General features: G+C 48.9%; 1 protein-coding gene across 2 annotated transcripts in view; it reads left to right on the top strand.

Moving 5' to 3' along the window:
- LOC146871367 (transmembrane protein 98) overlaps window positions 1-23,297 on the top strand; it is a 1,189,076-nt gene that overhangs the window by 968,315 nt on the left and 197,464 nt on the right. The gene's annotated exons all lie outside the window — the stretch shown is intronic.

The raw sequence follows: 23,297 nt of genomic DNA, 5'->3' as shown, positions 1-23,297 counted from the left end.
TGAGCTTCGCTTTTTGACTCGGCTGAGTCAAAGCGCAGTGGCGCTTTTGCTGGTTGGAGTCGTAACTCCCAGCCCGACCAGAGATACAGGGACTGCCAGCTGTAACGCACACCAGGAGGTGTTTGCCGCGTTACAGACTCGGAAGTCCACGGGATCGATCGAGTGGCTGCTCTCGGTTCAGTCTTCTTTGCTTGTGATTGGGGTATCGGTGACGCATCACCAGGAGGTGACTCCGCGTCCCGGTGCAGTCTGAGGAAGAGGTTGAGCGGCTGCTCCCTTCAGGTAGAGACCCCGGCTGGGTGTTTCCCTGACTCCTCGATTCTCCCCAACACTCTTCGTGCCCCTCACAGCCTACCGATTGGCATTGTCGGCCATTTCATTTCTGCCCTCTGTTGGCATACGCCGGGATCGGCGTATATGCAGAGGACGGTTAGGACCATCCGTGCTGTGGGCTGGTAACGTACTTAGCCTGGAGGATTCCAGTGACTATAACCTTTGTTTATTCCTTGTATTATTTTTGCCTTCATTAAAATAACTAAACCTTCACAAGTGGTTGCGTTCTCATTATCGTGTCTGTTAAACGATCCTGAGACGTTCAGGGCGTTACAGGCTGTCAATGGCATACGAGTTGATGATGAGGTCGTCTGCGCATGTGATATTGGATAGGGGGGGTCCTGGACACATTGTAGATTGACACGCTGAAAGATGATACCTGTGCCATGTGCCTCACGACGAAAGCATACTACATGCCGAAGCCTTGAGTCCCACTCCCATGGCCTTGCAGGGGTACAGATCCGGTGGGGAGTAGGAGGGACATGACCTGGTGGGTGTGACAGGTCCTGGAAGGCGTGGCAGTGCTGAGTAGGCAGTCGGAGTTGCACACTCATCATGCAAAGGTGTTGTGTGTATGCTCAGTGCATGCCTGAGAGCAGGCGGGAGATGTGTGGATGAACCTTGCTTGGAGGGTGGCTGCAACATCACACTGTAGTGTGATGTGGGTCATGCAAGGACCTGAGGGTCGTGCAATGTGCACGTTGCATGTGCAGATGGTCCAGCCTTTGGTACTGTGTGGCCGGAACTGTGGCACAGACAAGCCGAAGACAGCCAAATGAATGTGTTCAGAGAGGAAGGGAGGAGCACCTCTGATGTGTGTGTGTTGCCAAATCTGGAAACTACGTGTGCCCTTGCTGCAGTGGCTGCAACAGCAGGCGGCATGTCCTGGGAATTATGCCACAAAATCCACACAAAGACTAGGATGTTAGAAAGGACTACTGCAACAGGTGTATGTCAAGGAAGGAGTTACCGGTTGCAATGGCACACCCAGAGACAAGGGATGCACAATCACCAAAGATGACTGACACTGGATCATGAAACTGAAGGCCGAGCTGCGCACAGGAAACACACCCCAGAAGGTGTTGACGGCCTGTGGGGGGGACTAACATGCCAAAACACATACACAGCCATGGACATCATGCACAATAGAGAATCAAATACATGAAGAACAGCATGCAGGTTGCTAATCTACACATAGACTCATATGCACAATCCTTGACAACCATGCCAGAGATCCCGCATGCACAGTGGCAAGAGACCTGCATTGACAGAGATGAGGCACCTTGGAGGCTGAGGAACACCTTTATTACTCAGGCTCACACTGATGCAAAAGCATCAACATTAACAGACACACAGGTCTATTGGATTAACATGTGGGACCTACACCGGACACCCCCTTTGCACCACAGATGCTGTAAATCCATTGTACTTGTACACAAGTGAAGGGGTTGAGCCAAACATCCCCTGCTGCACACGGAGAGGCTGCAATTCCCCACTGAGCATCATATGGGGATGTCCCGCAACTTTCCACCCGTAGCCTCCCGTATGTTTCAGAGGGAAGTTGTACACACATTGATGCCTTCATCACAAACCACAATCCCATAACAGATGACTGTCACGAAGTGTGACTATCAATTCATGTGAGTCATGCCACATGTCATGTGGCCCATGGTGAGTCGACATGTATGCATAGTAACATAACCTGCACAGGAGCAGTGCCCACACATTACAAACAACTACCGCACCCAAAAAGCCTTGCTGCAATCCTTACCCAAAGGAGAATTTTCACCATGTCCGTGCATGTAACGCTGATTCAGCACACGTTGCATTACTCATGAGGAATAGCAGGGGCACAACGATGCCACGAGGATGAGAGACACACAAGAAGTCAGGAAAAACATAGTCATCCGCATGCATGGTCATGTACTCTACATGAATAAGGTTGACACCATGCCAGTTGTCAATTGAGTGTGTCAGCTAAAATGTGTGGAATGACATCAGCACTCGAGTGACACATCAGCACACACCTCAAAGTCACTTAGCATACAGTCAGCTGGACACACACATTGCAACACATGCCACACAAGGCTCAAAGCGTGCACACTCAGACCCAGGGACTCACCATTATGAGAAGAAGTTGCGTATGAGCTGACTCCGGATGTCCTCCTCCTCCTCCTCCTCCTCACTTGCCTCGTGACCAAGGCCGTCATCCTCCACGGGTGGATGTTCCTGCTCATCGGGATCCAGGATGAGTGGCACAGCTTTCTCCACTGCCATGTTGTGCAGCATGCAGCACACGAGGAAGATTTTGCAGACCTTCACCGGTGCATATGGGAGGGACCCGCCGGTCTTGTGGAGGCACCGGAATCGGCTCTTCAGGAGGCCAAACGTCCTCTCAATCACTCGCCTGGTCTGCCCATGGGCGTTGTTGTAACGGTGATCTGCAACTGTTCTCGGGTTGTGGAGAGGCGTCACCAGCCATGGCATGTTGGGCTAGCCAGAGTCCCCTACATGGAAACATCATGTTAAGAAGTGGGTCAGGAGATGCCGTCACATACTAAGATACCGCTGAATACTGGACAAACAGAGTCTACTCACCAACAAGACATGCTCGTTCGTTGTGCAGCTGCAGCATCATTTCTGGCACCCTGCTATGCCTCATGATGTAGGCATCGTGTGCTGACCCTGGAAAACGTGCACAGACATGGGAAATCACCATGTTAGCAAGACACACCACAAGGGCATTAATGGAGTGGTAATGTTTACGGTTATCGAAGGCTACCTCCTGTGCCTGTGGTGGTACCAAAGCCACTGTGTCCCATCAATGGACCCAATTACATGGGGCATCCCTCCCAGGGCATAGAACTCACCCTTGATACCTGTCAACTGCTCACGAGTTGGAAAATGGATGAATTCATCCAGGTGCTCCAACATGGCTTCTAAAACATCATGCAGGACACGGCTGAACATGGTCTGAGACATGCCACCCTCATCAGCTATGGTCAATTGAAACGTACCGGTGGCAAAGAAATGTAGGGCTGCCATCATCTTCATCTTGGGGGTCAGCGCAGTCGAATAACTGTGTCGCGGTTGGAGGTGTGGTGCTAGCCTGTTTGTCAGGTCCACAATTAACCGTTGGGGGAATCTGTAGCGGCGTATGCAGTCACGTTCCCTCATGACAGCCAAGTCTGGCATTAGTTGGGGGAGAGGCGGTGCCCTGCAGAATATTGGAAGGAATAACAAAGATTGAGTACATTACTACACCAATGTCAATGAACTGAGCACATGTTCAACAGCTAATACACATATGCCACATAGAGAGTCTGGTCTGTGCAATACATCCTGCACACGTATGCCAGCCAGGTGATACTCCTACCAAGAGCCAGCTACAAACATGGATTGTCAGGGTCTACATGACATGCCATGAAAGTAGCTGTGGGCCAGTTTGAGTGAACAGCCAGACACATTACAGGAGTGACATACATCCACATATGTGCATTTGAAGGATGTCATCTCATACAGACAGCTGCCGGCAAGCTAGACGCACAGGTCACATGTCATGGAAAAAGGACAGACCACACACCTTGCCATGAAGGGGTACATGTCAAATATGATCACACCGACATTGAGACTACGCAGATATGTCCTAAGCTCGCAAGTCCCTGTTAGATGCATACAGACACACGTCACGTGTTATTCCACATGTGTCCTGGTGTGCTTAATAGTGTGACATGGTCATCTACACACAGACACATGTTGGATGCAGCTACAGCAGATGCCGTTGACGGAACACCAACAGCAAGATCATGGGAACACATGACACACACATGACATAGTCACATCGTGGCACGCTGGTAGTGAGATGTCAGGTGTCATCATCCGTGTACCTGGCATCAGGGGACATTTGCGGGTGTTGGGGACTGTGCCATGCCAGTGATGCAGTGCTTGACAAGTTTGAAATACATGCACACATGTAAAAGGTGTGAAGGGGAAGTGCGCCACATGGTGCCCCATCACACAAGACATATGTACACAGGTCATCACACAACTATTGGGTTAAAACATGAGGAGACATGTGCCAGCTCACTGCCTGACACACCTAGGCCCTACACATGATGCACTGCACTGACAATGACTTGATGTCCATCCTTGTGCGAGTCATACACCTCCATTCCTTTCCTGTGCGCCTCCTATCACCAGTGTAAGCTGTGAAACGCACCGTACACACGCTCTGAGGGCGTGTGTACGGTCGTATCACAATATGGGGTTTGGGTAGGAGTACGCGTGTGTGCAAGGACCGTACACACGTATGTGTACACACTGGTCCTATTCCCATGGTAGTGTTGGCGTAGGCGTACGCCATAGAGATACGGCTCGTACCCGCGTATGTATGGCCCGTATCTCTATGGCGTATGCCTACAGCAACACTACCCTAGTGCTACGGGCCCTACACACGGGGGTACGGCCTGTAGCACTAGGGTAGTGTTGGCGTAGGCGTACGCCATAGAGATAGGGCTCGTACCCGCGTATCTACGGCCCGTATCTCTATAGCGTACGCCTACGGCAACACTACCATAGTGCTACGGGCCCTACACACGGGGGTACGGCCTATAACACTAGGGTAGTGTTGGCGTAGGCGTACGCCATAGAGATACGGGCCGTACATATGCGGGTACGAGCCGTATCTCTATGGCGTACGCCTACGGCAACACTACCATAGTGCTACGGGCCCTACACACGTGGGTACGGCCCGTAGCACTAGGGTAGTGTTGGCGTAGGCGTACGCCATAGAGATACGGCTCGTACCCGTGTATGTACGGCCCGTAGCACTATGGCGTACGCCTACGGCAACACTACCATAGTGCCACGGGCCCTACACACGCGGGTATGGCCCATAGCGCTAGGGTAGTGTTGGCGTAGGCGTACGCCATAGAGATACGGGCCCTACACACGCGTTTACGGCCCGTATCACAATGGCGTACGCCTACAGCAACACTACCATAGTGCTACGGGCCGTACCCGCACGGGTACGGCCCGCAGCACTAGGGTAGTGTTGGCGTAGGCATACGCCATAGAGATACGGGCCCTACACACACGTGTACGGCCCGTATCACAATGGCGTACGCCTACGGCAACACTACCATAGTGCTACGGGCCGTACCCGCGCGGGTGCGGCCCGTAGCACTAGGGTAGTGTTGGCATAGGCATACGCCATAGAGATACGGGCCCTACACACGCCTGTACGGCACGTATCACAATGGCGTACGCCTACGGCAACACTACCAAAGTGATACGGGCCCTACACACGCGTGTACGGACTGTATCACTGGAGTAGTGTTGCCCTAGGGGTACGTGTGGAACGCACCGTACCTGTGTGTGGATAGTGAAACTACATAGGGGACACATGAGGGACAAGTATAAGGGCCTAAATGCATGCTGGTTGTCATGGAGACCGAGTTTCCAGTTCAAAATTTTTCATCAGGTGGACAGCAAAAGTCGGTTGGTGACAATATACTATGTTGCAAAGTGGTTGTTGACTTGACATCATGCTCAAATTTTGAACCATGCAAAGGCCCTCACTGAGGTATGTTTAAAGGGATTGGAGGAAACGTAGGATGCAAATGAGATTGACCAATCACTCTGTACTCCTGTAAATAAAACAGCCCAGCAAGGGAGATATAAGGCAGCCAGGACCCATGAGAGAGCACTTGCCTGCACAACCTTTCATTCCACACCACTGCTGCTGCTCGTGATTCCTCTGGCACCATGTCCAGGTCTGTGGAGAGGGCCCAGCCTTTCACCCAAGAGGAGAATGAGGCGTTGCTGGACGTCATCCTCCCACAGTACCCCTGCCTGTATGGGAGACCAGGGGAGCAGGTGAGTGCTGACTCCACTAGCTGTGACTGTGCCCCTTTTTTGTGTCTGTCTCTTCTGGCATTGTGTCCAGGTGTGACAGACATGCAATGTTGTTCATGGTGGGTCCCAGGGGGGGAATGCCTTATGTCTCCCATGCAGAGCCTGATGTGGTTCATATCTGCACTCCTCACTTGCATTGTGCTTACTGTGACAATCACCGCATGGTGCATGCCACATTCAGCCTGGCTAATCCTCTTGGGAATGTTGTTTCCATAGTCCTGATGTGATTCTGTGGTCCCCACAGTGTGACAGGTGACTGTACCCACAGATGTGTGTGAGTTGAGTGTAGCTGTGGTGATAGTGTCCAAATGATGTGTACGGCCCCTGGACATTGGTGTGTGTGTACGTACCCTGTCATGTGGGTGAGTGTCTATGTGGAGTGTTGCACCCCAGCTGCATGGAGGATGCATATGCCCTACCCATCTGATGTGAGCAGGGAGCCGTGCTGTGTGTCTGACGTGCTGAGCTAGCCCCACACCTGTGACTCCCCCCAGTCAAGTGGCACATGTGCAGAGTGATGTTTGTACCCGGAGTTGCCAATGGCAGGTGATTGTCCTGTGCCTGTGTGTGTCTGTGTACTCCACTGAGGTTGCGTCAGTGGCCTGGGGCATGTGACTGCTTTGAGGTGCTGTCCATAATCCTGGTGTTGCTTGTGATGCACAGTGTGAGCCATGATCATTGATTCTGTCGCACCCCTCATGCCACCTGTGTACTTTAAATGCCACGTTGTGCATTTGGCCTTCCCCAGAGGATAATGTCCATATGACAAAGGTGCAATGAGTTGGCTGCATACTATGCCCTGTTCAAACAAGCCCAATTGTTCTAATGTGTGTCTCTGTGACATGGAGCAGGTGTATTGATGTTGTCTCACTTTGTCATCCTCACAGGTAGCCGCCTACGCCAAGGGGGAGATTTGGAAGCGGGCCGTCAGGTCGGTGGAGGGTCGCAGTCGGCGCCTGGCCCAGGTGAAGAAACGCTGGCAGGATATCCGGTGCTGGACCAGGAGGATCGCCCGGGTCCTGCTGGGGGACTCACCAGAGGGCAAGAAACGCGGGCGCCGGCGCCTGACCCACCAAATGAAGCGTGTCCTGGCGGTGGTCTTCCCTGACATGGATAGGTGGTTACAGGAGAAGCAGCAGGAGGAAGGGGGTAGGTACATGTGTGTTTGTTGTGTGTCACCAGCTTTTGGAAGTGCTCAGTCGCCTGGATACACTGTCAGGGTTTATATGTGCAGTGCATATCCTGTTCCCCAAAGTCAACCGGTCCTGTTCTTCCTCCCTTCCCCTCCTTGACATGTGTTCCCTGGTCTGTGTGTAGTCACTCTTGCACAAGGTAATCTAGGCTGGCAGTTAATCCAAGTGCCCAATGCTTGCAGCATCATGTGTGGGGGTGGTCTGTGACATGTGTTGGGACCTTGCCTGTGCCATGTCCAGTTCAGTCATTTGGGGGTCCATGATTGTTAGCACTGATGCAGAGTCTCAACATAGGAGTGTGAGGCTTAAAATTAACTGCCTTGCAGCATGCATGACCGATGTTGTGGCCTCAGACATGATGTGCATGAGGGGGAGATATGCATAGTTCGGGGACGGTTGCTCCTGTTGCAGTCAGATCTATCCAGGACCATGGAGCAGTGTGGCCACTACAGTCCCCTGAGACACCTTTTCCTAGGAATCATGTGTGTCATCGAACACTGTGGGCATTCTCAGTGTCTTCAGCATAGGTTGGCCTCTGTGGCATTGTACCCTGGCCTCATTTGTATTTACGTAAAGTGTGCTACATGTGTACACTGTACAGGGTGGCCCAATGTGGCTTGTGCATCCTCACACTGGCCAGTGCCTGTGTGTCTGTGTACAACTATCTGATGATGGTTGTTTGTCAATAATATGTGTGGTCAGCCCCACGAGGGGTAGTTAGAGTGCAATTAGGATTTAATGGAGCCCATTTTTGTGATCCCTGATTAAGAGCTGTAAGTCCTTCCTCTGTCTCAATCACATTGTCTCAGGTAGGGGGGGGTTTGTGCGGGCAAGGCCTACATGTCCAAAGCTTATGTCTCCTTGCCAGGTCTGGCCTGTGTGTGATGATAGTCGGAACAGACACTCAACAAGTATTGATCCAGTCATGTTGTGCAGGGTTTAATGTTTGTGCTTTGCAGCATGTGTCAAAAGTTAAAAGACATGGTTCCTTCTCACCCATTTTGGGCAACGGTGTGTGGTCCAGATGCTGTGCTCGACTGTCCACAGACACTAGCTTCTCTGTATAATTCGATATCAAGTTCTTTGCTGTTGTGTCATGCTCTCCATTGTTTCAAAGTGGCATGGTGGGTCAACCAACTGTGTAGTGCAGGGCCTACATATGTGCGTAGTATTGTAGATATTACTCATGATGCTTTTCATGCTATGCACTGTGATCTATGTAGTTTGGACTCATGTGTCATATGTCTACAGGTGTCTGATTATTTCCTGCCTCTTCACCTTGCCCACAGCATCGTCGGGGGACACCGAGGGAGACACCGGCACGGACGTGGAGGAGGGATCCAGCACCAGTGCCACCAGTGCTGGGGAGTCTGGCGCAGCAAGTGGCACGGAGGGCAAGGGGAGTCAGGCGGAGGACCTGTCCAGTCCCAACACCGACTATGACGCTGACGGGTCCGAGGCTGAGCTCCCAGAGGGGGCGGAGGCTGCTCCCACAGCTGAAAGCAGCAGTACATCTCTCGCCGCCCTCTCCATTCCCATCACCGCCCTCCCACTTGCTCGGGTCCCTTCTGTCCATGCTAGGCGACCACATGTCTCCTTCGTGCCAGGCACCGCACCCCCTGCACCTGTCTCCCCTGCTGCCGTCAATGCCGAGTCTGTGGACATCCTGCGGCAGTTGCAGGTTGTTCAGACATCTCTGCTTAATGTCCTCCATGGCCACACCAGACTGCTGACACAGATGGTGTCGTATATGGAGGGCATGTCAGCAGCGATGTCTGACCAACGGATGTTGCTGAGGTCCATGGACTCGTCACTGACGGCAGCAGTGGGTCTCCTGCAGCGCTCCGTCCCCTCCCTACCCCTGCACCATCCACACTTCCCTCTCCCATGCCTGTCCCAAGCACACCCAGACATCCCCATGCACGCACCCCACCAGACACAGGCAGCACACCAACAGGGAAGGCCAAGCGCACACCTCCAGTCACACACACACAGGGGGAAGTAGGCACACCCACTGGGTCGGGGGGCAAACGGCAGCCACGCAGCCACAGTGGGAGTCCGCAGTCCTCACGACCCACTTCCTCCAAAACCACTCCCCTTAGCTCCCCTGCCCAACAGTCGGACAAAGAGTCCTTCATGGCCTGTCTGTCCCTCAGCCCCAGTGTGACACCACCCCGCAAGCGGTCGAGGAAGTCTCCAGGCAGGGGAGTTGAGTCCCCCCCCTGTCCACACCCTCCCCCACTAGCGCTGCAACCCATCCCTCTGACCCCCCCCCTCCTTGGGGCCTGTGGTTCCTTTGGGTGCAGGGTAGACACTGGCAGACCTTGCAACCGTGTGCAGCGCCATCCTAACCACCACCTTTGGCGCTGCCCCACCCCCTGTGGTGGAGTCGTCCGTCCCTGCACCCACAATACCTACCCTTGCCCCTCCTGTCCCTGCGGTGCCGGGTCCTTCCCCCCCACATGATGCCCCCCCCGTGGATGGAAAGGAACTCTGAACTGTGCAGGCAAGCTAGGGGAGACGCGTTCCAATGTGCCCCCCCGGAATTCGCATATGGACTGGCCTATGGGCCTTGTATATAGTGTACATTTCAAATCCAATCTTTTTTTATGCTGAATAAAGCATTTTGTTTTTCATTTGCACACAAATGCTTTTCTGGTATTGCTGTTGGTGCTGCTGCTCCCTGAGTTGGGGTGGTGATAATAGGTTAGGTGTCTGGGAAATGTTGTAGTGTGCTGCTCATGGGGAGGACCCTGGTATCTGCGTGCCATCACAAGGTCTCTGCAAATAATCTTTGGTCATGTAAGCTCTTACTGTATGGTGAAATTGTCCCAAGGAGTGTTCCTTCCTCTGTGGCACCTGATTTCTTCCCTGCAGGGTGTTTCCCAATTGTAGTGCTGACCTGTGTCTACATTTCCTTGCTGTGTGAGGGATCCCTTCAACTTTGCCCATGCCTGCTTAGCAATGTTTCCGCCTGCAACGTCTGTGCCATCCTTGATAGTCACTGTACTTGTGTATGGAGTATGTTGCCATGGCTTCATGTGGACATGGTCCCTTTTCCGCACTATGCATGTGTGTACTCCCAGCCTAGCACACATGTGTTACTTGTTCTGCAGGGTATTTGGGCACCTGACTGACAATTGTGGGCATTGTATCTGTGGGTACTCCACCCTTTTCCTTCCATGGGAGGCAACAACTTGTTGGCTGCCCCAGCACCTGTACATTCCTATCAGTCCTGGAATGTGGGTGACAGTGTGTGTTCCCTTAGGCTCTCTTAGTTTAGTGGGGTTTCACATGAGGTTACAGTCTTGTTGCATGATCTCAGTGTGTGTATTGTGCTGCCACCGCCAGGGGTGGGTATGCATGTGTAATTTGTCATCACACCCACATGTGGTGTGTCATGCAGTGGGGGAAGGACATCCATCCTCATGGGAGTGGGACACTGCTGTCAGTGATGTGTTGTCATGGCACTATCAACATAGTCGCACATTGTAGATGCCTTCATGCACCCATGGAGTTTTGCTAATGGGAGGATGATGTACACACCCCCATGTCTCTGTCCACTGCTGGGAGGCCTCTGCAGCCACCCCTCATTTGTCTGGGCACTGCTGGGAGTGATAGGCACACACCCCTCATATGTCTGGGCACTGCTGGGAGTCCTCTGCACCCACCCCTCATATGTCTGGGCACTGCTGGGAGTGATAGGCACCCACCCCTCATATGTTTGGGCACTGCTGGGAGTGATAGGCACCCACCCCTCATATGTCTGGGCACTGCTGGGAGTCCTCTGCACCCACCCCTCATATATCTGGGCACTGCTGGGAGTGATAGGCACCTACCCCTCATATGTCTGGGCACTGCTGGGGGTCCTCTGCAACCACCCCTCATATGGCTGGGCACTGCTGGGAGTGATAGGCACACACCCCTCATATGTCTGGGCACTGCTGGGAGTGATAGGCACCCACCCCTCATATGTCTGGGCACTGCTGGAGTGATAGGCACACACCCCTCATGTGTCTGGGCACTGCTGGGAGTCCTCTGCACCCACCCCTCATATGTCTGGGCACTGCTGGGAGTGATAGGCACCCACCCCTCATATGTCTGGGCACTGCTGGGAGTGATAGGCACCCACCCCTCATATGTCTAGGCACTGCTGGGAGTGATAGGCACACACCCCTCATATGTCTGGGCACTGCTGGGAGTCCTCTGCACCCACCCCTCATATGTCTGGGCACTGCTGGGAGTGATAGGCACCCACTCCTCATATTCTGGGCACTGCTGGGGGTCCTCTGCACCCACCCCTCATATGTCTGGGCACTGCTGGGAGTCCTCTGCACCCACCCCTCACATGTCTGGGCACTGCTGGGAGTGATAGGCACACACCCCTCATATGTCTGGGCACTGCTGGGGGTCCTTTGCACCCACCCCTCATATGTCTGGGCACTGCTGGGGGTCCTCTGCACCCACCCCTCATATGTCTGGGCACTGCTGGGAGCGATAGGCACACACCCCTCATATGTCTGGGCACTGCTGGGAGTCCTCTGCACCCACCCCTCATATGTCTGGGCACTGCTGGGGGTCCTCTGCACCCACCCCTCATATGTCTGGGCACTGCTGGGAGTGATAGGCACACACCCCTCATATGTCTGGGCACTGCTGGGAGTCCTCTGCATCCACCCCTCATATGTCTGGGCACTGCTGGGAGTGATAGGCACCCACCCCTCATATGTCTGGGCACTGCTGGGAGTGATAGGCACCCACCCCTATGTCTCTGTCCACTGATGTGGATCGTAGCACGACACCCACCCACCCGCCCACACGCTCTGAAGGCCTGGGTATGGGCCGTACCCCAAATGTTGGGGTGCCGTAGGGGTACGGCCCGTACCCAGGCCTACAGAACGTGGGTACGGGCCGTACCACCATTGTTGGGGTGACGTAGGGGTACGGCCCGTACCCAGGCCTTAAGAGCTTGGGTACGGGTCATACCACGCCTACCCCTACGTCACCCCAACAATGGTGGTACGGCCCGTACCCACGCTCTCCAGGCCTGGGTACGGGCCGTACCCCCAATGTCGGGGTGACGTAGGGGTAGGCGTGGTACGACCCGTACCCACGCTCTTAAGGCGTGGGTATGGTGCGTACCACAATTGTTGTGGTGATGGGACACGTCCACGTCCACTTCTGTTGTGGCGGGACGCAGGCCTTGGTGGACACGCCCCCCCCCTGGAGTGACCAGTCCCTGGAGGTACGGTATGTACAGGGCATGTATACATTTTGCCTTGGGTGGGGGTCATGTTTCCTGCCCCTGCCCCCCACCTTTGCCCCTGGGTGTTGTTCTGACCTTCTGCGGCGTCTGCGTCGGTTCCTGTGCACCAGGTTGTAGGCTATGAGGGCCGGGATGACACGTAGAATGGGGTCCATGGCTGTCCGTCGCGTACAGGTGCTCCTTCCTCGCGTCGTCCTCAATTTCCCAGCATTTTTTGGCTCTCGTAAAAAATGCTACGTGCGGAGTGACGTAGGCACGAATCATACTTGCTGGTTCGTAAAACGCTGCCTAACTCCGTCCGGACGTCACGCACGTGGTGTCCCGGATCGGAATTGTGGGTATATTTTAGCCGGTCGGTGTTTTGTACGAATCGTACGGAAATGGTATTTCTGTACGAATCGTACTTGCGGGTTTGTAAGGTGGTTTTCCCGGGTACGAGTCGGACGGAGAAAATGCTCCGTACGACGTTTCGTACCCGGGTATTACAGGATCGAAATCGGCACCTTACTGTTGAGGCCTGTAGTTCAAAATAAAGACTTGCTAATTCAGGATTGATATTTTTCCCAGTAAATAAAAGCATGAATCATTTTTTCACTTCAAAAGTACAAAACTATTTCCAAGCTGTGAAAGTGTGTGTGTGTGTGTGTGTGCGCGTGTGCATGCGTGTGTGTATGTGTGACTGTGTGCATGACTGTGCACGTGTGTGTGAGTGTGTGCGTGCATGCTCCATCGTGCCCTGTAAGTTCTGCAAGGCAGCTTTTTAAACTAAATTTCAGGCTAATGGTTAGTTCATCTCTCTTTATCAGACTGCTTCCCGGCATTTAAAGAGGCGATTCGATTGTAATTGCATGTGGTTCATCAATAGCTAAACCAATTACCTCAAGAAATACAGCAGATTTTTTACTTAACACAAATTTGTGTTAAAATACAATTCCTAAGGACCCATTTCAAATATTTGGTATTTTCATCTGAAAAAAGTGGCAATTCTAACTTCAGCTGTCACCTTACTTTTTTTACATTCCTCCCTCCCCTTCCTTCTATGTTCATGTCGGTGTCCCCCAACCAGATCCAGTTCTAGGTGTGCTGCAGCATTCCCTGCTTTTCATTGATCTTTGGGCAGGGCTACCTTCACACCCACGGGGCCTTTGCTGTTATGTAAATACACTGATTAGTGTTGATGGGGCACACAAAGGAAAGCAGCTCCTGTGCTGAAAAAACATACATAGGAAAACCGGCTGCCACTCGCTTTCGTATGGCCAGTGCAAAACTTAAATGGACTGGATTACTGACCGGCAACCCAGGCCTGGCCATTTCACAGCACTTGACTGAAAGGGGGAACGAGAAGGGGGCTTGCAGAAGAATGGTTGTTGAACGCCTAATCAACAGTGCAGGGTCTGTCTAGACCCTGTCCTGTTAATCACAGCATGATGCAAGCCCTCCCCAGCCCCTGCAGTATGGGAAATTCTAATAGGTGCTACTGGACTTTGGCAGCGTCCCTGCAAAAGTCTACTTCAGAGGCTCAGTGTGACTGTGAGAACAAGAGTGGCATTTGTCCTGCATTCGAGGCGAAAGCAAACCTTAGCCTATCATGCCTTCAATCAAGGTACTGGTACTGTCCCTGACTAAAGAAAAGTGCAGGTACTGACAGCTAGAAAATTTGGAAGTGCCGGTACTCAGCACTGGGCCATATCCCTAATGTTCCCTTCCCTCGGGTTCTAATTTCGAGTTTGGTCACACCGATACCGTTGACCTTGACCTGTTCACCAGATACGAAACCTTGCATTGCACAGAGCGTCCTCCTCCATATGCATCCCCCGCCCATCCTGGCAGCACCTCGCCCTTGTTCACCCTGGCTTCAACCACCCGGAGCCAATGCGCCCTCTGTCACTGCAGTTGTTTGCTCTACTGCAACAAAAGGGAGCCTGAATGAGCACTGGATTTAATGTGTCTTATCTACTTTTGTTAGAATCCGGGTTCTCTGGTTGACACAGGTAGGCACTTGTGTCAGGCAGGGGACCTTTCCTCTAGTCAGGGTAATGGGGTACACTCTAACAAGAACCCCGGCTCACCCTCTAGGTAGCTTGGCGCGAGCAGACAAGGCGTTATCTCAGGCGTAATGGATAAGCATTGGTGACCACATACAATAACTTAATGACACCCCCACAAATGGACTCTACACTGGGTGTATCAAAAATATACTTCTTTTATAGAATCAGATTTATCACAAGACCCAATAATGTTTACACGGGCCCACAATACTAGTTAGTAAAAGAGTTCTTGGCTTAGCGTAGTTCTACAAATTCTGTGCGCTTTGTTCCGGGCCGTATTCTCAGTACGCGGTAGACTCTGCGGGGGAACAGGTCTCATACGCACTGTAGGCGCTCCAAGAGGGAGCGTACACCCTACGGTGCGATCGGGCACAGTACCTTTATCTTTGGTGAAGTCGACACGAAGGATGCGCGGGCATCCAGCGCGATGTACGATGCGGTGTCTTCCTGGCGTTGCGTACTATGGTACGTTTAGACCTTGGGTGTGCAGGCTCAGGGGACGGTGCGTACGTACGGCACTTTCCAGCTTGTTGCAGCGTTCGCACCGTACCGTGCGTTTGATAACCTTGAGTTTGAGCTGCTGGTTACGAACACTCGTACGCTCCGCACAGGGGAGATGTACGCGACCACCACACGCGCTGCAGCCTTCCCAAAAGCAGGGGGAAGGAGCGTACGCTGGCAGTACGGCTCGCAGGGGGATAAAGGCAAGTACGGGTCACAGTCCTTCTGTTACGGTGAAAGCTACGGCTCGTAGGGGCCAGATAGTCACGTTGCTCAGGCCGGACGATACCTTCCTTTGCGGTGTGAGCTACGGCTCGTAGAGGGGCCTAAGTCACTTTGTTCGGGCCGGACAGCGGGTGCAAGCTTCAGGGGGGTACGCTTCGATCGGGAAGCGCACACAGCAGTTCTCTTCAAGATTACAGGGAAAACGATCCGTTTTCCAGCGCTCTATCACGGCGGTGAAGTCCACTGGTCCTGGGACTTCGTTCAGGGGGCAAGCTCACTCACAAGCCCTTGGAGATCTTTAGCACAAGTCAAATAAAAGTTCCTTTGGTCTTTTCTTCCTCTTCTTCAGCAGCAAGGCAACCACTGCAGGCCAATCCCCCAGGTCAGGGACAGTACTCCTCCATGCAGCTTTCCCGGTTCCTCCTCGTCGGACGGTGGTTTCTTCTTGGCAGGGCAGGATCAAGTTTCTTAGGAGCAGGGCTCCTACATTTATACCACAAATCCTTTGTTCTCCCAGGCCAGGGGGGCCCTTGCCTAGTTCAGTCCAGTTCTGGAGCACTTTGTTGATGCGATGCAGGCTTCTTCTTTCAGGGTGCAGGGCAGAGCCATCAGACGCTCCACAGGGGGCGGAGCCAGCATTGTGGTGGCAGAGCACAGCCCTATTCAGAGTCCAGGTGTACTCCTTCCACCCATCTATATGTCAATCTTTCTATTCACCACCAGGCTACCTAGCCCTGCCCATCTGGGTTTCCCCAGCCCTGTCACTCACACAAGCCAGACAGCAGATACACATCACGCAGAGGCGGGCTGAAATGGTTAGGCAAGCAAATGCCAACTTTCTAAAAGTGTCTGTGAACAATACTGGGTGTGGATCTGATCAGCAAGGCTGAGCCGAATAACTATGTGAACAAGGAAGTGCCAATGCTGATGAGTGATTCGAAACAATCAATGGAACGTAGAAGATACCCTCAAACAACCACGCAAGTACTAATTAATAGTATTTATTTCAATATCTTTTCATAAGATTATTGATTCATTTTATATGAAAATTATTTTTGTGTACAAGAATAAGAAGCCGTCAACAAATTTAAATACATGAACAAGTGAACGCATAGTAGAGAAAACAAATGGGAAAACATGAAAGAATACTATACTACACTCATCTGCCAGAAAGACAGACAAGATACTTTCAAAGAACATTCATGCACCACTCCTCATACATCCAAACAAACATTCAAACACACTTTCCTTTGGTAGCCTATTTATTGCTTATTGGAATTTACCAAAGGACCTATCAAACTTGGTGAGAATTGCACAACATTATATAAAGGTGCATAACAACAGTTGTTGCTCCAATCCTTCACAATTCAAGTAAATTTGTAAGAATGCACCAGCTTGATATATTTACATCAGTGTTTGTCAATACAAAAAACAAAAGGTCGACGCGTTTCGAACCCCTAGTCCTTGAATGGGGGTTCTCCTCAGGACGGAGACACTAGAACGGAAATGAGAGAAAAGAGGGTGTAACTACTCCTGTGTGATGTACAAGCGCCTCAGGATTCTAAAAGCTGATAAACGGAACTCGATGAGTCCGAGTCTTACCAGAGTGGCAGCGTGAGTCAAGCTTTTTAAACACGGGGCCAACTAGAAAGGCAAAAAATAGGACTGTATTAGCACTAGCAGTGAAAACATAAAACAATGTGCAAAATGTCAGAGTCAAAACAGTCAATACGGTCACGCCATTTACTCACATCTTATGGCGGAGATGGTCACTTGGGAAAAAGTAGAAGATTTCTTATTGTGCAAAGTTGACACATCCCATGTTTGAAGTGGGACGAGGAAGCTCTGTGCAGACGAAATGGGGGAAATTAAAAAATGACACCGGAACCGGTGAACGCTTACTTTCTAAAAGTGGCATTTGCAAACGCAGAATATTAAAATAAACCTTGCTAAAAGATGTACCTTATTATTCTGAGTTCAGGCATACAAAACTCGATTTTCTACCACGTTCCCTGGGTCTGTTAGGATCATAGAATGTAACAATCTTAACAGCCCATTCTGGCCTATGAGAACAGGGTAGCCTTACAATAGTGAAAAACGAAAAATGGATTCACTATTAGGACATGCCTCACACATCAGGGCTTGTCCTACCTTATGCTATAATGCACCCTGCCCTTGGGCCTACCATAGGGGTGACTAATATGAAGTTAAGGGAAGGTTTAGGGACTGGCAAGTGGGTGCACTTGCCAGTCAGCATGTCAGTACCAGACTGCACGCAGGTTCTGCAATGGCAGACCTAGACACATTTTACCAGGCCGCTTCTGTGGGTGGCACAACCAGTGCTGCAAGCCCACCAGTGGCATTTGTATTTACACGCCCTGGCACTCCTGGTGCACTTTACTGGGGTCTGATAGTAAACCAAATAAGCCAATCATGGAATCCAACCAACATATACATTTTACCTAGGGAGCACTTGCACTGTGGCACTGGTTGGCAGTGGCACCGTGCTCTGAGCGGCCAACATTATAAAAACACATGAGGCACAGCGAAAAAAAGTGGAAGGGAGACTCACGCCAAGGTGCCAGGTCTAACAACTTCAAACACAGGCCCTTCTTTTCATCACCTTACAATGTGCCCTTTTGCTATTGCTGGAGGGTGGCCGGAAGTGATCAGCACCCAGGACACTGGCAGCGGATACAAGCTGATCTGCATAAGGGGGACTACGTTCGGCTGCCCCCGGGCTGTTTGGGAGGGGTCTGGGCTAGCCGGATCGGCCATTTTGTGGTTTTGGGCTTTTTCGGGGTGTTGCCCAATTGTAGCCCAATTATAGGCCAGGTAGCCAAAGTAGCCCTATGGGTATATAATCCTATGAGGGGATTTGCCAGCCACTATTTTAGGTTTTGGTGACCTGGTGGCTGGCAGCAGGGTAGTTAGTAATAGTTTTCTTGGCCCCACCCTCCCATCCCTCTTTTTAAGAATTTTAGCTGGGTGGAGTCTATGGGGTTTATTCTTTGGTTTAGGCCAGGTTTGTGGAGACAGGTGCATAAGGGACCTTATGGACGTTGTCGCTTGGAACAGGTGCTTGCGGGGTTTTGAAAAGTTGGGCCAGGGTTGGTACAGGTTTTTCGTTAAGTATTGGAAGTTTGTGAGCAGGGGCAGGAAAAGAGTAGGCAGGTAGTCTAAGTTTCAGGATAGACGTTTGTTAGTTACAGTTGCAGGAAGGCAGGTAGGGAACGGGGTGTCATTGGGAGAAAAAGTTTTAACTGCAATGCTGTGTAATGTTGTTGTTATGTTAATGCCAGGGTGGGGAAACATTTGAGGGGATCGTAGGGGCGGGGGGGGGGGGGGATCAGGGGTCAGCTATTTGATGTATAGCGAGGCTTTCGTTTTGTACGGCAGTTGCCAGTTGCTTATTTTGCAATATGCACCTGTTTCAATAAAGCGCCCTTTTTCACACACAAAATGGGTCTCGTTTGGCTTGCCCCCCTCCCTCCCAATGGGGCACTTATGACGTGATTTACCGATCGCAAGACGTTTCTGTGAGAAAGACTCACGTCCTCACAGAGTGATGGGCCAGTAAATCACTCTCTGCGGTTTACTAAAAAAGCATTTCAGGAACAGCCAGAGGGCGCATAGAAATATTCAAACAGCCATTGTTATACCTGTGACCACGCGTGGGCGAGAGAGAGTTCTTTTACTAGTCCTAAATGCAGCGCTAAAAAAAACGCGTGTTTGGTACAAAAAACGTATGTGCCCGCACTCACAAAGCACACATCGCCTAGACAGGTCGTCAGTGAGTTATAATAAAATGTACACTTTATTCTACGGTGTACAAAATTTGTATTCACTATTTCTGTTTATAAAACGTTGATTAGTGTGGCATGATAAAAACAGACAACGACGCTTAGAAAGTCCATTTCAGTGTAACATGTCTGAACTTGCAAACTTGGCAAGCAGCTTGGCGCTGTAGACTTAAAAAAACAGCCTAGTATCTTTAAAATCAAAATATTAACTATTGTTTTCTCCCTGGCATAGACCATTTAAAAGGACCAGCATTCAACTTCCGTGCCTTTTTGCCTCCTGATCTCAGAGTGAGTCCCTCATTCCGAGTGGCCCAGGAACAGGTCGTTATTCCCCCAGCCTGATTGAATAATCGATTCCGGGGTCCGAAAAAATCCGTCCCATAACAAGTTGAACCCTGAGGGCCCTGTAAGAAAGGAGGTATTAAAAAGACTTTCACTTGGAGAAACTCCTTGTTGAAAGTACTCATTTCATCATTCTGGTAGGGCAGTAACTGCTGTTAATCCTTTTTACACATACTGGGTAGTTTTGCTTTGTCACACTAATAACGTGCGTGAGGCCTCTGCTCAGGAAGTATAGTTTGTACCTGGGCGTGTGTCTTTGCTCCCGGACTTGCTCGCAAGTGAGCCCTGGTGCGAGGTCGGCTCCTGACTGAGTGACGTCACCAGGCAGACTGCCTTAACACCTGTGTGACACGCTCAGCCTCTGGACTCCCTCTGGCACCAACACTGGCCCAGGCAGTTTGACAATGCAGAGAAACAGGCATGTGGACAAATCCACTTTAAAGTGATATGACAGAGCTTTCAAATATTATCACCAGCTGGCCTAGTCATCTCCCAGCGTAAAGAAGTATCTCCCCTCCTGGTCCCTTCTACGTTGTCCTACCGGCTCAGTGCAACCGTTTCTTTAGAACCTCTTGACTCAGTTTATCCATGCAGAAACAAACGTTCTTTTCTACAAGCCCTTCATTTAACAACCTATCTAATGGTAAACAGACATAATATCGAATAAAAAATATCGACTGGACAGAATATCGAGTTTTTAATATAGAATGGACAGAATATTGAATTGCCAAAATATAGTGGTGAAGAATATCGAAAATCAGGTAAGAAATATCGATTTAAATAATATAGAAATAAGTAATATCGACAATCATAATATAGTTGTTAAAAATATCGATTTTTTTATAGTGTTTTAAGTGTTAGTATATGTGTTAAAAGTATGTATTAATTTTGGAATGTATGTTTGAATATTCTTAAAGTAATGAATTTTATGTTATTTAATTTTTGTGTAATTTAATTCCGTAGCGGGTTGTGGGTGTATAGAGGATTAGGTTGGGAAGTAATTTAATTATAGTACATTAAATAATAATATTTAGGAATCATTAATTATTTTTATTTTAATTTTGCTTTTTACTTCTGTAGCGGGTTGTGGGTTTATAGGGGAATAGGGTGGGAAGTAATTTAATTGTTATTAGGTAATTATTAATTGGTATTGAAAATTAATTGGTTGTTGATTAATTATTAATTGGTAAATAATTTGTATTAATTGGTAATTAATTTGTATTAATTGTTTAATTGATAATTATGTTAATTGTATTTATTTATTATTTGTAGCGGGTTGTGGGTTTATAGGGGAATATGGTGGGAAGTAATTTAATTGTAAATAATTAATTATTGAAATAATGTTTGTATATTGATAATTCATTTATTATTAATTAATTATTAATTGGTATTATTTGTATTTATTAATTTTTGGTATAGAAAATGAATTGGTTGTTAATTAATTATTAATAGGTAATTAATAAAAAAAATATTGGTATTTATAATTAATTAATTATTAAATATTGTGTAAATAATTGTAATGCTTTTTTTGTTAATTTATTTTTAATAAAATATTTAATTATTATTTTACCTACTATTGCACTCACTGGAGTGGGAATAGTAATTTTTACCCCTACGCTATCCAACGCTTTCCCTACTATTGCACTCACTGGAGTGGGAATAATAATTTTTACCCCAACGCTATCCAACGCTTTCCCTACTGTTGCACTCTTTGGAGTGGGAATAGTTATTTTTACCCCTATGCTATCCAACGCTTTCCCTACAGTTGCACTCACTGGAGTGGGAATAGTAAATTTTACCCTCCCGCTATCCAACGCTTTCCCTACTGTTGCACTCTCTGGAGTGGAAATAGTAATTTTTACCCCTACGGTATCCAACGCTTTCCCTACTGTTGCACTCTTTGGAGTTGGAATAGTAATTTTTACCCCTACGCCATCTGACGTTTTCCCTACTGTTGCACTCACTGGAGTGGGAATAGTAAATTTTGCCCTCCCACTATCCAACGCTTTCCCTACTGTTGCACTCTCTGGAGTGGGAATAGTAATTTTTACCCCTCGCTATCCAACGCTTTCCCTACTGTTGCACTCTCTGGAGTAGAAATAGTAATTTTTACCCCTACTCTATCCAATGCTTTCCCTACTGTTGCACTCTTTGGAGAGGGAATAGTAATTTTTACCCCTACGCTATCCAATGCTTTCCGTACTGTTGCACTCTCTGGAGTGAGAATAGTAATTTTTACCCCTACGCTATCCAATGCGTTCCCTATTATTGCACTCTCTGGAGTGGGAATAGTAATTTTTACCCTCCCGCTATCCAACGCTTTCCCTACTGTTGTACTCTCTGGAGTGGGAATAGTAATTTTTACCCTCCCGCTATCCAACGCTTTCCCTACTATTGCACTTACTGGAGTGGTAATAGTAAATTTTACCCGCCCGCTATCCTACGCAAAAAATATTGAATATTTGTAATTAATATTACATTAATATATATGTATTAGATACATTTTTTTTACTTACAATAATTATTTATTAATTTTAAAGTTATTTAAGTATTTTTAAGTATGTTTTAGTTAATTATATGTATTATTTCCTTAATTTTACATTACTTTTAAGACATTTAAAAAATTCGATATTTTGACCAACTATATTTTTTACAACGATATTTTGGATTCTATATTTTTGTACTTACCTGTTTGGAGATAGGGATTCGATATTTTGGCATTCTATAATTTTTCCTCGATATTTTTGTAGGTCGATATTCTCCTTCTCGATATTTTGTCAGTGATCGCTATCTAATAAACTGCAGACAACATTTTTTGTTAGCCCATTTTACCAGCAAAATTACTGAAATTGTTAGGGCAACATTTATTCGTCAAGGGTGAGGTCAATGTAATCAAATTTGTGGAAGAGTTCTTGACATGACAAAATACAACCAACTGATGTCACAGCCACCCCTTCCATGCATAACGTTCCTCAACAGGTAAGCAGCATTGGTTATAAAATGATTAATTAGTTTAACTACTGTTCACCAACGGTAAGACATTTGATGGCTAGTATCGGACATGGGTGACTCATGACACAGTGATAAAAAAGAAGTGGGGACACTCTTTCTAACATGGGTTGGTGTCAGGATAAACAGTATCATCTTGTGGCCTTAGTCCGGCATTGGTGTTCCCTTTACAGGAAAGATAGAATTTCGGTGTGCTTTAACACAATCTGAGCCACAGCATTTCTAATCTGATTTACATGAAACTAATCTCAATATCTTTCGCAAAAATTGCTAACTACATTTTGGTGCGTTTAATTTCACTGTCCAGGTTTTGATTTTATTCTTCATGGCTGCAGTTTTCATGAAAGTGCAAGACGTTGAGGATTTAAGTGGTTTATGGGAAGGGTGATGGTCTGCCCATATATAATAAGGAATAAAATATTCTCTATCATAGATTAAAAGGATAGCCTTGTTTCTCTATATGGTCATGGAATCCCTCAGTGACTTGGAATATCCTTATAATGAAACGCAGGGGGTACTTTATCCCATATACAGTGTGGAAAAAAATCTATTTGTAACCATAAATATCTCCTTTTTGCAGATCTCTTGTTTGTTTTAGTAAAAGGTATCAGAAGAAGGATAAGTCAGTTCCTGTTTTCCTTGTTTAAACTGCAGCTGTAAT

This window comes from Triturus cristatus, chromosome 1_1, assembly GCF_964204655.1.
Source record: "Triturus cristatus chromosome 1_1, aTriCri1.1, whole genome shotgun sequence".
NCBI lineage: Eukaryota > Metazoa > Chordata > Amphibia > Caudata > Salamandridae > Triturus > Triturus cristatus.
The sequence above is the reverse complement of the archived record's forward strand: the minus strand, read 5'-3'. Positions and strand labels throughout refer to the sequence as shown.